Below are 15,410 nucleotides of genomic sequence, written 5' to 3' on the forward strand. Positions count from 1 at the left end.
TTGGGTTCAATCACCAACGCCCAATGGTTTAATCAGCCATGCCTAGGTAATGAAACCTCATATAAACACTCTTAATGCGGTTTGGGGAGTTTCCAGGTTGGTGAACACATTGATGTGCTTGGAACGCAGCATGCCTAGAGAGGGCCTGGAAGCTCTCCAGCCCCTCTCCATTCCCACCTTGCCCTGTGCATATTTTCCTATAATCTTTACAGCCAGGTTTGAATGCATTGTTTGGATAAGCAGGAACAAACTTCTCCTGTGGGGAAGATAGTTCGTAAAAAACCAGATGGAATCTCAGTAACCCTGGTGTCTGGGTCAGCACAAGCTTCTGGCCCTCTCTTCTTTTGTAGGCACATGGGTCACTCACTCAGCACCTGCTTCTGTTCTTGGGAAAGTACTGCTGCCAGCATGGAGGCAGTCAGGGGTTCCTGGCCTGCACATGGACAGCAGGCTGGGGTGCCTGGGAACCAGGAGAAGCAGTGGGTTAGCACCCAAGGAAAGGATAGCACTCGATGGTGGTCAAAGTTAGGACACTCCAACCACTTGACACCTGAATGCTACCATTCAGAATCCAGGGGAAGGGGAGAAGTAATGGTTTTTGACCAAATTCAGCCCATTGTGAGGGGAGTGGTGGTGATACAAAACTGTATAGATTCTCGTCCAAGCGCAGTGCCTCACGGCTGTAATTCCAGCACTTTGGAAGACTGAGGTGGGTGAATTTCTTGAGCTCAGGAGTTCGAGACCATCCTGGCCAATATGGCAAAACCCTGCCTCCACTAAAAACACAAAAATTTGCCAGGCGTGGTGGTGTCCGTCTGTAGCCTCAGCTACTCAGGAGGCTGAGGCAGAAGAATTGCTTGAACTTGGGAGGCGGAGGTTGCAGTGAGCCGAAATCGTACCATTGCACTCCAGCCTGGGCGGCAGAGTGAAACTCCGTCTCAAAAAACATAACTATGAGGCTGAGTGTGGCGGCTCATGCCTATAATCCAAGCAATTTGGGAGGCCGATGTGGGCGGATCGCCTGAGGTCAGGAGTTCAAAACCAGCCTGGCCAACATGGTGAAACCCTGGCTCTACTCAAAACATGAAAATTAGCTGGATATGGTGGTGCACACCTGTAGTCCCAGCTACTCGGGAGGCTGAAGCAGGAGAATCACTTGAACCCAGGAGCCAGAGGTTGCAGTAAGCCAAGATGGCGCTACTGCACTCTAGCGTGGGTGATAGAGTAAGACTCCATCTCAAAAAAACAACCAAACAGAAAAACTATATAGATTCTCATCATATGTATAATAACATGCAACGTAATTAGAAAGGGGAGGTGAAAAGAGCCCATACAGAGCACACCTACTCTGTGTTGGGCCTAGTGCTAGGGAGATATTTCCACAGACATTTAGTTGTCACAAACTTGAGATAGAGATTATCTCCCCATTTTACCCAGGCCACCCAGGGAGGTCAAGCAATTTACTCACATTAGCAAAGTAATAACTGAGTATTTAATTTGTTGATTGAATATATAAAGCTCCAGTAACTATCATTAGCAGTACAGCTTTTTTCTAAGGACCACATTATCTCCTTTGGAGGGATGCCCAGAAATGATTGGACCAAAAGGTGTAAATACCAAAACAGTTATAATTATTATATGCCATAATGCCTCTTTCATTAAATGCTCTAGAAACATTAGCATACGATGTCAGTGATGAGCTCCAGTCTAGAAGCAGGTCCCTGAAGGCAGCAGAAAGGCTTCGTATCTTTTCACGTGGCATTAAGTTCTGGAAATCGCTTTAGAAAGCTAGGTGAAATGTAGGTGAAGTGAATGGGAAGTAAGGTGAAATGAATTTAAGTAGGTGAAATGAATGGGAGTGTGGGAAGCATCATTCTCCTATATTTCTGAGGGGAGCAATTAGACATCATAGTCACACTTAGCACAATTTGTATTTACATTTACTTTTTATGTTTTGAGATAGAGTCTCACTCTGTTACCCAGGCTGGAGTGCAGTGGTGTGATCACGGTTCACAGCAGCAGCCTTAAGCCTCAACCTCTGGGCTCAACCTCCTGCCTCAGCCTCCCGAGTAGCTGGAACTAATGACTAGTGTGCACCACCACACCTGGCTAATTTTTCCGTTTTTTTTTTTTTTTTTTTTTTTTGTAGAGACGGGGTTTTGCCACATTGCCCAGGCTGGTCTCGAACTCCTGGGCTCAAGCGATCCTCCCACCTCAGCCAGCCAGGGTGCTGGGATTATAGGCATGAGCCACAGCGCCTGGCTGCATTTACATTTTTAAAAATATTCAAAAATAGAGGATGCATTTACTTTTTAAAACCCCTTCTCTCCAACCAGAGAAAGAGCATTTTGAAAGCAGGGACCATGTCAGTTTGCTTACCACTGTAATCCCATACCACTGCACAATTCCTTGGTATTTAGTAGACTTTTAATATCTGATGAATGAAATAGAGAAAACCTTCTTGCAAATAAAGTTGAAATGGAAAATGCTATTCTTAGCACATTGGGTGCCTGGTCTCCGCTACAGAGGCTGAATCACAGGCCGTGGGCTGCCAACATCGGAGGTGTATTTATACACAGCAGCAGCACAAGGAGGAGCAGTGAGTGTGAGTGTGGTGGCACAGGTGCTACATACCGCACAGGTGCTACATACCGCACAGCTGCAGGATTCCCAAAGAAAAGAAAAAACCCAGTTCAAGCTCATCACTCCTAGCAATCAGTCTCCAAGAGTCTTCCTTTGATTCTTAACTGAGTCAGTGTTTGTATCACGGAGACTGTTTGAGGGACTAGAAGCTAAAACATTCTATCTGCCACTCAGTGACACTTTTCTTCACTGATAGCTGGAGGGACAGATGTCCAAGTGTGCCAAAACCTAGGGCTGTTTTTCTGCCTTACACCACAACCTCATAGGGCTGCATTTACCAGTGCCCTAAACTCTAGTCTCTTAGGTCTGGCAGGTTCCATACTCTAACATAGTGGTCCTAAAATACGAAACTGCATCAGAATCATTGGAGGGCTTGTTACAACACTGGTTGCTAAGCTCTACTCCCAGGGTTGCTAATTCAGTCAGTTTTGGGCAAAGCCAAGAATGCTCGCTTCTAACAAGTTCCCAGGTGATGTGGAAGCTGCTGGTCTGGGAACTATACTTTGAGAACCACTTTTTCCAAGAAAAGTAATGACATGTTAAGAGGCAGTAGAAGCAGCCCATTCTGGGTGCTAACAATACGGAGGTGTGTTGTCTGGAGAGAATTTTAAAACAGTAATAAAACAATTAAAAAGTCAGTCACTTTTGACCGGGCGCAGTGGCTCATACCTGTAATCCCAGCACTTTGGGAGCCGAGGTGGGTGGATCACTTGAGCTCAGGAGTTCAAGACCAGCGTGGGCAAGGTTGAAAATCCTGTTTCTACAAAAAATACAAAAAAAGTAGCATAGCATGATGGCATACACATTTAGTCCCAGCTACTTGGGAGGCTGAGGTAAGAGGAGGTCAAGCTCTTGACCTGAGCTTGGGAGGTCAAGGCTGCAGTGAGCCACGATCATATCACTCCAGCCTGGGCGATAGAGTGAAACCTTGTCTGGAAAAAGGAAAAAAAAGCCAGTGCAGTGGCTTATGCCTGTAATCCCCGCACTTTGGGAGGCTGAGGCGGGTGGATCACTTGAAGCCAAGAGTTTGAGACCAGCCTGGCCAACATGATGAAACTCTGTCTCTACTAAAAATACAAAAATTAGCCAGGCATGGTGGTACATGACTGTAATCTCAGCTACTTGGGAGGCTGAGGCTCAAGAATCATTTGAGCCTGGAAGGTGGAGGTTGCAGTGAGCCAAGACTGCACCACTGCACTCCAGCCTGGGCGATAGAGGGAGACTCTGTCAAAAAAAAAAAAAAAAAAAAAAAAAGAAAGAAAAAGAAAAAGTCAGTCACTTTTTATTATCATGCTCACGCAACTCTAAACAATATCAGTCACAAAACACTCCTGAAAAAAAATCTTTCAATTGTTTCTAAGTTGAAATAGTTGCTGTGGATGCTCTTAAATATAAATCAAGTTAGCACATTTTATTGCTTATCATTAATAAACACTGTATTCTATATAAAAGTTAATTTGGGAATCTTACTATACAATTGGTCTCTAAGACACCTGGACTGAGCTAGATGTGCTTATTTGGAGGGCAAGTTCTTACTGATTCGGAACAGCTTGAGTTCCTTCAAGATCACTGTGGTTATAGTTTGTGTCTCTAAGCCTTGTGTTACTACAGATTGCATTTAAACAATAGATTTAAAATGAAAGAGAATATGATTGTATGTGATTTTTCTTTTCCAAGTCATCTTTTTTCTGGGGTGAAGTTCTAGATGAAGATTCTAAGACAAAATATTTGCAAACAGTGGGACTTGGCCTTAAACAATGTACAGTAAAATAGTAAGCTTTACAGTTGTCACATGGATTTGGTAATTGTCTCCCAGACAAGACATCAAAAACACAGCAACAAAAGAAAAAAATAGGTAAATTACACATCATCAAAATTAAAAGCTGTTACACATCAGACAACAGTATTAAGAAAGTGGAGAGATAACCCACAGAATGGAAGAAAACTTTGGCAACTAATATACCTGATAAGAATCTAGTATCCAGAATACGTAAAGAACTTTTTCAACTGAACAATAGAAAGATAATCTTACTAATATACAGGCAAAGGATTTGAATTAACATTTCTCCAAAGAATATAAACAAATGGCCAAAAAGTACATGACACGATCAGCATTGGTCATTAGGGAAATGCAAATCAAAACCACAATGAGATACCACTTTACATCCATTAGATTGGCTATCCTAAAAAGCTGAAAATAACAAGTGTTGGCAAGGATGTGGAGAAACTGGAACCCTTATACATTGCTAGTGAGAATGCTAAATGATGTACAAATTTCCACTGTGGAAAATAGTTTGGCTGTACCTCAAAAAGTTAAACATAATTACCATATGCCCCAGCATTTCCAACCTAAGTATATACCTAAAAGAATAGAAAATAAATGTTCACACAACAACTTGTACACAAATGTTCATAGCAGAACCATACACAATAGCCAAAAGATGGAAATAACCCAAGCATCCATCAACAAATGAATGGATTTTAAAATGTGGTATATCAATATAGTGAAATGTCATTCAGCCATAAAAACAAACGAAGCACTGACACATGTGAAAACGTGGATGAGCTTTGAAAACGTTACACTAAGTAAAAGAAACTAGATACAAAAGGCCACGTATTACATGATTCCATTTACGATGACTGCTTAGGCACAGTGTTTCCTTTTCCGGGGATGAAAATGTTCTGGAACTGTTACTGAAATACCAGGAGTTCTGTCTAGGTCCTGATGCTCACAACACAGAAAGCCAATGACTGAGAAAATGAAGGAGAAGGCTTTAATCGGGTGCTGCAGCCGAGCAGATGGGAACTCAGTCTCAAGTCCATATCCCTGACCGACTAAAACTAATGGTTTATATAGCAGGGGAGAAATGTAATGATGTGTAAGAAAACAGACTGGGGAGGGGCAAGGAAGTAAACATGATGAATGAGGGATCTGGCATCTCATTGTTGGAATGCGGTGATTTGGTGAGTTTCCATTCTTTGATACTTTTTTTGAGAGGCCTGAAAGTTATTTCCTGATGAAGAAACTCAGATAAAACAAATGTAAGTTTCAAGCCTTAAGACCAGAAGGGTCAATTCCTATTCATGCAATAAAACTATCTATGGGACTAATGGGTCGGTTCCAGAACTAGATAGGGATGAGGGTTGCACAACATTGCGAAAGTACCAAATGCCACTGAATTGCACACTTTAAAATGGTTACAATGGCAAGTTTTGTGTTGTGTGTATTTTGCCATAATAAAAAGAATCGTCGATTGGGCAGGACTTCTGGTGATGGTGGAATGAAGAGTTCACAAACTCTTTCATGAAAAACAACTATAAAACTGGACAGAATTGTCAAAGACAGACATCTCAGGGCCCTAGAAATTGACAACGCACACAAGTTGAGAAATGGTTATTCATGAAAAACTGCTGAACTTCAGGTAAGAATGGTGGCAATCTGTGGTGCTCTTGCCTGGTACTCTCATCTCTCCGCTCCCTGTCCAGTGCAGATGGCACAGCCATGCTACCAGGGCAGAGCTGGTTGTGAAAAACAGCAGCTTTGCTGATGCTGGAAAGGGCTAACTTGATTTAGAAAAGAGAACGAAAAACATATGCCAGGTAATATTCTCAGTAAGAATATCAAGCTCAGTGGGAATTGAACTGGGAAAGCCCACAGCTCTGCTAGCCCGAGGTTGCAGTCCCACTTGGCAGCCAAGCCAGAAATTTAACAAGGAGATCCTGGAAACAAGAAAACTGAAGAGGGACTGGATGAGCTCTCCCCACATCCCTGGCTGGTTGGAAGGCTGCAGCACACACGTACAGGCAAGGCCCAAAAGGGCTCTACCTCTGCACATATTCCTGGCAGACTGAAGACTATCCACACAAAGGAAGTACCAGGAAAGCCCATTGGAAAGGAAAACCTGGGGAAAACTTGGGAAGTGCTCAAACTTTGAATGCACTCCTCAACGCACACACAGATTTATAGGCAAAGAGTGGAAGGCTTGCTGGCACAAAGTGTTAGAGTAAAACCTCTGACTAATCATTGGTTTACCACTAAGATATTCAGACACAAGGGAGCCCCCTAGGAAACCAAGATTTTAAAAAATAAGAAGAATTGGAAACAAACAAAAAATACTTGAGACACACAGCTCTAAACCACCACAAAGAGAGACGATTCTGCAAATTTAATCTAGGTAAGTTTCTAGAAGGCAAAACAAATAATAAACAAGCAAACAAAATCAGCCAGGTATGGTGGCTCGTGCCTATAATCCCAGCACGTAAGGAGGCTGAGGTGGGAGGATCACTTGAGCCCAAAAGTTTGAGACCAGCCTGGGCAACATAGTGGTAATACGGAAATGCTGGTAAAGGAAGAGCATAGTCCCATTTATTTATTCATTTATTTATGAGACAGAGTCTTGCTCTGTCGCCCAGGCTGGAGTACAATGGCACCATCTCTGCTCACGGCAACCTCTGCCTCCTGGGTTGAAGCAATTCTCCTGCCTCAGCCTCCTGAGTAGCTGGGATTACAGGCGCGTGTTACCACGCCCAGCTAAGTTTTTGCATTTTTAGTAGAGATGGGGTTTCACCATGTTGGCCAGGCTGGTCTCAAACTCCTGACCTCGTGATCCACCCGCCTCAGCCTCCCAAAGTGCTGGGATCACAGGGGTGAGCCACCGCGCCTTGCCCGAGCATAGTCACTTTTAAATGATACAGAATGAGGGGAGGGAAGTGCTGGGTAGAGGAGGATGTGGTCCCTGGCTAGGGCTCCACTCCCATGGCCCTGGATGAGGACAAGCATTTTTGTTTTCCTGCCAAAATGCTGCATTTCCGAAGACCACCCTGACCTGCCACGCCCCCATCCTGTGCCTATAAAAGCCCTAAGACCCTAGCTGGTAGACACACAGGCTGCTGCACATGGAGAGGAGCAGATCGGTGGAAGAACACAGAGGCAGCTGAAAGTAGAGAGGGGCACATGAGCGGAGGAACACACGGGTGGCTGGACGTCAAGAGGGCTGCACCGACAGGGACCGGCACGCCGGCAGTCCCCTGACAGAGCAATGCAGAGTGTGGCTGGGGCAGTGAGAGGAGAGTCTGGGTCGCTGAGTGCCCGGCTCCAGGGGAAAACCATCTCTCGTCTGGCTCCCCCATCTGCTGAGAGCTAGTTCCACGCAATAAAACCTTGCACTCATTCTCCAAGCCCACGTGTGATCCGATTCTTCCGGTACACCAAGGCAAGAACCCCAGTATACGGAAAGCCCTCTGTCCTTTAGACAAGGTAGAGGGTCTGATTGAGCTGGTTAACACAAGCCACCTATAGACGGCAAACTAAAAGAGCACCCTGTAACACATGCCCACTGGGGCTTCAGCTGTAAACATTCACCCCTAGACACTGCTGTGGGGTCAGATCCCCGCAGCCTCCCCGTCTGTATGCTCCTCTAGAGGTTTGGACAGCGGGGCATTGAAGATGTGAGCCACACCCCCATCACACGCGCTGTGAAGGGGCACAAGGGAACTTTTTCCGCGTCAGTGGGACCCCATCTTTACAAAACGTAATTAAATTAGTCAGGCATGATGGCATGCACCTATAGTCCCAGGTTTTCAGGAGGCTGAGATGGGAGGATTGTTTGAGGCCTAGGGGTGGGGGGTGAAGGCTGCAGTGAGTAGTGATTCTGCCAGTGCACTCCAGCCTGGCAGACAGAGGAGACCCTGTTTTAAAACGAAACAAAAAACTAACCAGCAATAAAACAGCCCTCAGGGGAAAAATCAGAATCTGGAGTCACTACGGCATATTGTTTTAAAATCCAGTGTTCGACAAAAATAATGAGACATGCAAAGAAACGGAAGATGTGACTCATTCTCAGAAAAAACCGCATCAATAGAAAATTGACACTTTTCAAGACCAGGTGTTGTATTCAGCAAACAAAGACATTAAAACAGCTATTATAAATACGTTACAAAATTTATAGCAACTATGTTTAGAGAAATAAAAAAATTTAATGTCAAAGACTCAACAAATAGTAAATCTCAATAAAGAATTAGAAGCTATAAACAAAACTTAAATGGAAATTCTAAAGTCAAAAAGTACAATAACAAATGAAAAATTCACTAAATGGACTCAGCAGCAGACCTGAGATGTCAGAAGAAAGAATCAGTGAACCTGAAGATAGTAGAATAGAAATAATCTAATCTGAGGAAGAGAGAGAAAGATGAAAGAAAAGGAATAGAACCTCAGAGATCTGTGGTATATCATGAAGCGTACAAACCTATGTCAAAGCGTGATGTCTATGGAAGTCCCAGAAATATAAAAGAGAAAGGGGAAGAAAACATACCTGAAGAATTAATGGACAAAAACTTTCCAAATTTGAAAATTCATCTACAGATTAAAAAAACCCAAGGAACTCTAAGTAAGAGAAACATAAAGAAATCCACATTTAAACACATTGTCATCAAACTGTGTTTTTGTTATTTGTGTGTTTGTGTGTGTGTGTGTGTGTGTTTTGAGACAGAGTCTTGTTCTGCCACCCAGGCTGGAGTGCAGTGGTGTGATCTTGGCTCACTACAACCTCCACCTCCCAGGTTCAAGCAATTCTCCTGCCTCAGCCTCTTGAGTGGCTGGGATTACAGGAGTGTTCCACATGGAGAAACCACGTCTCTACTAAAAATACAAAAATTAGCTAGGCACTGTGGTGCAGACCTGTAATCTTAGCTACAGGGAAGGCTAAGGCATGAGAATCACTTGAACCTGGGAGGCAGAGGTTGCAGTGAGCCAAGATTGTGCCACAGCACTCCAGCCTGGGCAACAAAGTGAGACACTGTCTCAAAAAAAAAAAAATCAATAGATACATTAAAACAGTACACTTAAAAAAATTTAACACAAAAGAAGGCAGTCAAGGAAGGGCAGAGAAACAGGACAGGATAAATATACAAAACAAATAGAAAAATGGCAGTCATAAATCCAGTCATACCAATAAATACATTAAATGTGAATAGGCTAGACAGAAAAAACAGACTGTCAGACTAAATGTCTTAAAAAGCAGGATTTAATTATATATTGTCTATCAGAGACACATGTCAAATTCAAAGACAAAAGTAGGTTGAAAGTAAAAGGATAATAAAAGATATATCATATGAACAGGAACCCTAAGAGAGCTAAATTGGCTGTATTAATATCAGACAAAATAGGCTTTAAGATAAGAAATATTACTAGAGATAAGTATAAAAAGTACTCCTACAACTCAGTAATAAGAAGACAAATTGTCTGATTTAAAAATGGGTGGCTGGGCACAGTGACTCACGCTTGTAATCTCAGCACTTTGGGAGGCCAAGGTGGGCAGCTGACCTGAGGTCAGGAGTTTGAGACCAGCCTGGACAACATGGTGAAATCCCATCTCTACTAAAAACACAAAAATTAGCTGGGCGTCCTTGTGGGCGCCAGTAATCCCAGCTACTTGGGAAGCTGAGGCAGGAGAATTGCTTGAACCCGGGAGGCGGAGGTTACAGTGAACCAAGATTACACCACTGCACTCCAGCTTGGGCGACAGAGCAAGACTCCATTTCAAAAATAAATAAAAAAATAAAAATAAAAATAAAAACGGTCAAAAAATTTGAGTAGACATTTCACCAGAGGAGAGATGAAGAGACAAAGAATTGATGAGTAAATGAAAAGATGCTCAACGTCTTTAGTCATTTGGTATATGCATATTAAAATGAAAATGGATATGCTACTCACATCTGTAGTCCTAGTACTTTGGGAGGTCAAGGCAGGTGCATTACTTGAGCCCAACTGTTTGAGACCAGCCTGGGCAACATAGCAAGACATGTCCCTACAAAACACACATGCGCGCACACACACACATGCACACACAAATTAGAGACATGTCCCTACAAAACACACACGCGCGCACACACACACACACACATGCACACACAAATTAGTCGGGCGTGGTGGCACGTGCTCTGTGGTCCCAGCTCCTTGGGAGGCTGAGATGGGAGGATTGATTAAGTCCAGGAGAGTGAGGCTGCAGTGAGCCATGATCCTGCCACTGCACTTCAGCAAAAAAAGAAAATACACTGCTGATGGGAATATAAAATGGCACAACTACTTTGAAAAGAGTTTGGCACCTACTAAAATTTAAACTCTAACTATGACCCAGCAATTCCTCTCCTAGATATCTACCCAAGAGAGATAAAAATATATGTCCACACAAAGACTTGTCCATGAAATGTTCATAGCACAATTGTTCATAAATAGCTAAAATGTGATAATAATGCAATCTCCATCAAGTGGTGAGTGCATAAAGAAAATATCCACATAATGGAATGCCATTCAGCAATTTAAAAAGGGCATGCTACAACATGGCTGAACTTCAAAAACACGTTGCTGAGTAAAAGAAGCTATCACAAAAGATGACATATTGTGTGATTCCATTTTTATAAAATTTCCAAAAAGAGTCAAATCTATAGACAGTGAAAGCAGATCAATAGTTGCCTGGGGCTGGAGGTGGGAGCAGGGATTGACTACAAATGGGAACAAGTAAACTTTTTGAGATGATGAAAATGTTCTAAAGCTGGATTGTGATTTATAGAGTTACTAAAGATCATTGAATTATACATTTACAAAGGATGCTCTTCATGATAGGTAAATTACAACTCAATAAAGCTATTTAAAAATTAATCACTTTCAACTGCTATACAAAATTATGGAGGCGGGCATTAATTATGGAACAACAAAATGCAAGGAAATGGATATTTGCGTAGAAAAAAGAAGTCCAAAGAGGAATACTGAGAGAAACGACAAAAGATGCTGCTCACGCCTGTAATCCCAGCACCATGGGAGGCCAAGGTGGATGGATCACTTGAGGCCAGGAGTTCAAGAACAGCCAGCCAACATGGTGAAATCCCATCTCTACTGAAAATACAAAAATTAGCGAGGCATGGTGGCGCACACCTGTAGTACCAGCTACTCAGCAGCCTGAAGTGGGAGAATCACTTGAACCCAGGAGGCAGAGGTTGCAGTGAGCTGAGATCATGCCACTGCACTCCAGCCTGGGCAACAGAGTGAGACTCTGTCTCAAAAATAATAATAAAAAAAGATGTCGGTCTTACACTACCAGAAGAAATAAAAATGATAATGTTTGTATGATTAAATTGTTTTCACAGAGGACTGGACACTCATTCTAAATAAATGGATCTATTAATGCTAATGTTCATCATGATTTAGCAAATTTCTGATTTTTGCAGAAGTGAAACCCTTTTATTTGAAACAAATATAACATAAATACTTGATAAATTTTCTGGTAAATATATTTTAATGGAATTTTTTTGACTGAGGAGACATTTGAAAGTTACTTGAATAAGTTCCAATGAATAAATACATGGACAGAATTTTAATCTCTGGAATTTGTGAGATGGGATTTTTATGAATCTTTGACAAATTTGTCCTAGGCTTAAGACTTTTCCTAAGTATTTGTGTGTATGTTGCTTCATGTGAAAGAATCTTTTTAGATTTGAAATTAATAAAATGGGTTTTTCAATCAACTCTGAGTGAAGATAGAAAAACTTATGTGTTATAGCTTTTTAAGAATTTGTCTAGCAGATTTTCCATTTTTTACTAGAAAATCCCCCACAAAAAGGAAAAGAAAAATCTGTCTATACTGTCTATTGAACATAAGGATGCAAAAAAGATAAATTTAGACACAGTCATTGACAAATTTGCAGAAGTTAAGGCTCAAAAATAATAATTGTAATATTAATTACCATGACGGAACAAAATGAGTATAAGGTTTTTTCCTTTTTTCAAAAAAAACACATTAATGTAATTAAAATTATTCATTAACTACTCTTTTCCTTTTTGTATTATAATATTCATTTATATTGGCATTTATTTATTTATTTATTTATTTAGACAAAAGTTCTTACTCTCTGCTTTTTAATTTCTGGGACTTACTATTACTATTATTATTTTTTTTTTGAGATGGAGTTTCGCTCTTGTCGCCCAGGCTGGAGTGCAATGGCACAATCTCGGCTCACTGCAGCCTCTGCCTCCAGTGTTCAAGCGATTCTCCTGCCTCTGCCTCCCGAGTAGCTGGGATTATAGGCACCCGCCACGACACCCAGCTAATTTTTGTATTTTTAGTAGAGACAGGGTTTCACCATGTTGGCCAGGTTGGTCTTGAATCCCTGACCTCAGGTGATCCACCCGCCTTGACCTCCCAAAGTGCTGGGATTACAGGTATGACCACCACGCCCAGCCTATTATTATTATTGTTATTATTCATTTTATTTCATGATTTTACTGGAAATGATTTTGTCATATGAAAAAGAGGGACAGTAAAAAAGTTATCCATTCCAGGTGGCAAATAAGCTAGGTACTCACTTGGGTAAAAGGGAATGAAGAAATTCCTACACTTATGTATGTATTTACTCATTCAAGAAGTATTTACTAAGCAAGTGTAATTCACCAGGAAATATTCCAGGTGCTGGGGATACAGGAAATCCTATCCTGTCCCTCTTGTTCATATGACAAAATCATTTCCAGTAAAATCATGAAATAAAATGAATAATAATAATAGGCTGGGCGTGGTGGCTCATACCTGTAATCCTAGGTGTTTACATTCTAGTGATTCACTCAGGAATCCTGTATGGAGCTTTCCCATTCCATACAAGTGCAGTGGTGTGTTGGAGCTGGCTTGCATTGGCTTATGAGAGTCAGGTGTGTGCATCTCTTTCCAAGCCCCTATTCAGTGATGTTACGCTAGTAACTTTGAATTGACCATGGTGGGAATACTTACACCACGGAAATAGGCAAAAGCTATAAGTCAGGGCTTTTGTTTTAGAGTCAGTTGCTAAATATTTACCAGCCTATCACTACAAGTCACCCAGTCAGAGAGTTCTTCCCTGATTAATCAATTTATAGAAGCCTGCCCCAGTTATTCTGTCACGTGCCTCTGTGTTATTTGCTTTATAGCATTTATTACTACTGGAAATGCCCTTGTTCCATTGATTTATTCCACTGGTATTTACTGAGTGCCTATTATATGCCAGGAACTGTTAAAGTACTTGAGATCTAACAAAACAGAGACCTCTACCCTTGTGGGGCTTACATTCTAGCAGGGGCAGATGGATGTTTTTTAAAAATGAGCACAATAAGTAAATTATTCAGGGTGTTAGAAGGTGATAAGTCCTGTGAGGAGTGGAGAAAAAGTAGAGGAGGGGCAAGAGGGATCTGAGTTAGGGACATGAGTGATAATTCGAAACAGAGAAGTCAGGGTGGGTCTCATTGAGAAGGTTATATGGAAATGCAGACCAGAACGAGGTAAGGGAATTACCTGTACAAACAATATTCCAGACAGAGGGAAAAGTCAGTGCCAAGAGCCCACACTGTTCTGGCCTAGCAAGTTCAAGGAACAACAAGGCCAAAGTGGCTGAAGTGGAGTGAGCTGAGGCAAGTGGCTGGAGAGATGAGGTCAGATCATGTGAGGCTTTGTAGGTGATTAAAAGACCAATGTGTTTGGACGGTATCTGGGCTCTCTATCCCTTTAGGCTGGTCCAAATTAACTCTATTTAATTTCTGTAGTTTAACATTCAATCGTTATATCTGGCATTTTATTCTTCTTTCAGAAGTATCTTGCATGTTCAATTTACTCTTTCATATGAACTTTAGGATCTATAATCCAGTTACAACAAAAAATCCTGCTGAGTTTGTATTGGAATGAATTTAATTTGTAGGTTTATTTTGGGAGAGAGGTGATACCTTTATAATAGCAAGTATTCCCATCAATATCGCTCCATTTATTCCTTTATTTATATTCTTTATATATATATATATATTTTTTTTTTTTTGAGACGGAGTCTCGCTCTGTCGCCCAGGCTAGAGTGCAGTGGCCAGATCTCAGCTCACTGTAAGCTCCGCCTCCCAGGTTTACGCCATTCTCCTGCCTCAGCCTCCCAAGTAGCTGGGACTACAGGCGCCCGCCACCTTGCCCGGCTAGTTTTTTGTACTTTTTAGTAGAGACGGGGTTTCACCGTGTTAGCCAGGATGGTCTCGATCTCCTGACCTCGTGATCCGCCCATCTCGGCCTCCCAAAGTGCTGGGATTACAGGCTTGAGCCACCGCGCCCGGCCTCTTTTTATATATTTAAAAACATTTTGTATTGTCCTCTATGAAGATCAAGTACATCCTTTGTGAGATATATTCCTGGATGCCTTAGAGTTGTTATCAACCCTGGGAAAGGTATCTTTTATGCCTAATACTCTCTTATTAGTTTAAATAGTTTTTCTCTATGTTCTCTTGGATTTTCTCATTGACGGTAATATCACCTGCAAATACGGATAGTGTTCTCTTTTTCTATGCTAACACGTCTTATTTATTTATCTTATTACACTGGCTAAGAGCTCCAGCATAATAGTGAATAGTAGTGCTGATAGCAATCGTGTTCCTGATTTAATGGAAATGCTTCCAAACTTTCAAGCATAAAGTTTATGTTTGGGGGTAGATACGCTTTAACAGGTTGAAAAAATTCCCTTCTATTCCTAATTTGTTAAGGGTTTTTTTTTTTTAATTATGAATCCACATTTAGTTATGTTGAATGATTTTTTTTTGCATTTTTGAGAGGATTGTATGATTTTTTTCCTTTATCACTTAATTGGCAAATCACAGGGAAAGATTTCCTAATGTTAAATTATGCTTCTGTGAGTAAAGGGAAAATTAATATCAAGCTGGGGCTGATGCAAGCCTGCCTGACACTGACCTTGGTCTTCCACAATACTGTTTCCTTGGAAACTGC

The 15,410-nt window shown here is 41.6% G+C and overlaps 1 non-coding gene across 1 annotated transcript; it reads left to right on the forward strand.

Annotated features, from left to right (window-relative positions):
• The first annotated feature begins 12,186 nt into the window (after nt 1-12,186).
• Nucleotides 12,187-12,248, forward strand: LOC114675011 (U7 small nuclear RNA). The gene has a single exon (XR_003726097.1). It is a non-coding gene; the product is annotated as a U7 small nuclear RNA (small nuclear RNA).
• The last annotated feature ends 3,162 nt before the right edge of the window (nt 12,249-15,410 follow it).

This window comes from Macaca mulatta, chromosome 1 (genome assembly GCF_049350105.2).
Source record: "Macaca mulatta isolate MMU2019108-1 chromosome 1, T2T-MMU8v2.0, whole genome shotgun sequence".
Classification (NCBI taxonomy): Eukaryota; Metazoa; Chordata; class Mammalia; order Primates; family Cercopithecidae; genus Macaca; species Macaca mulatta.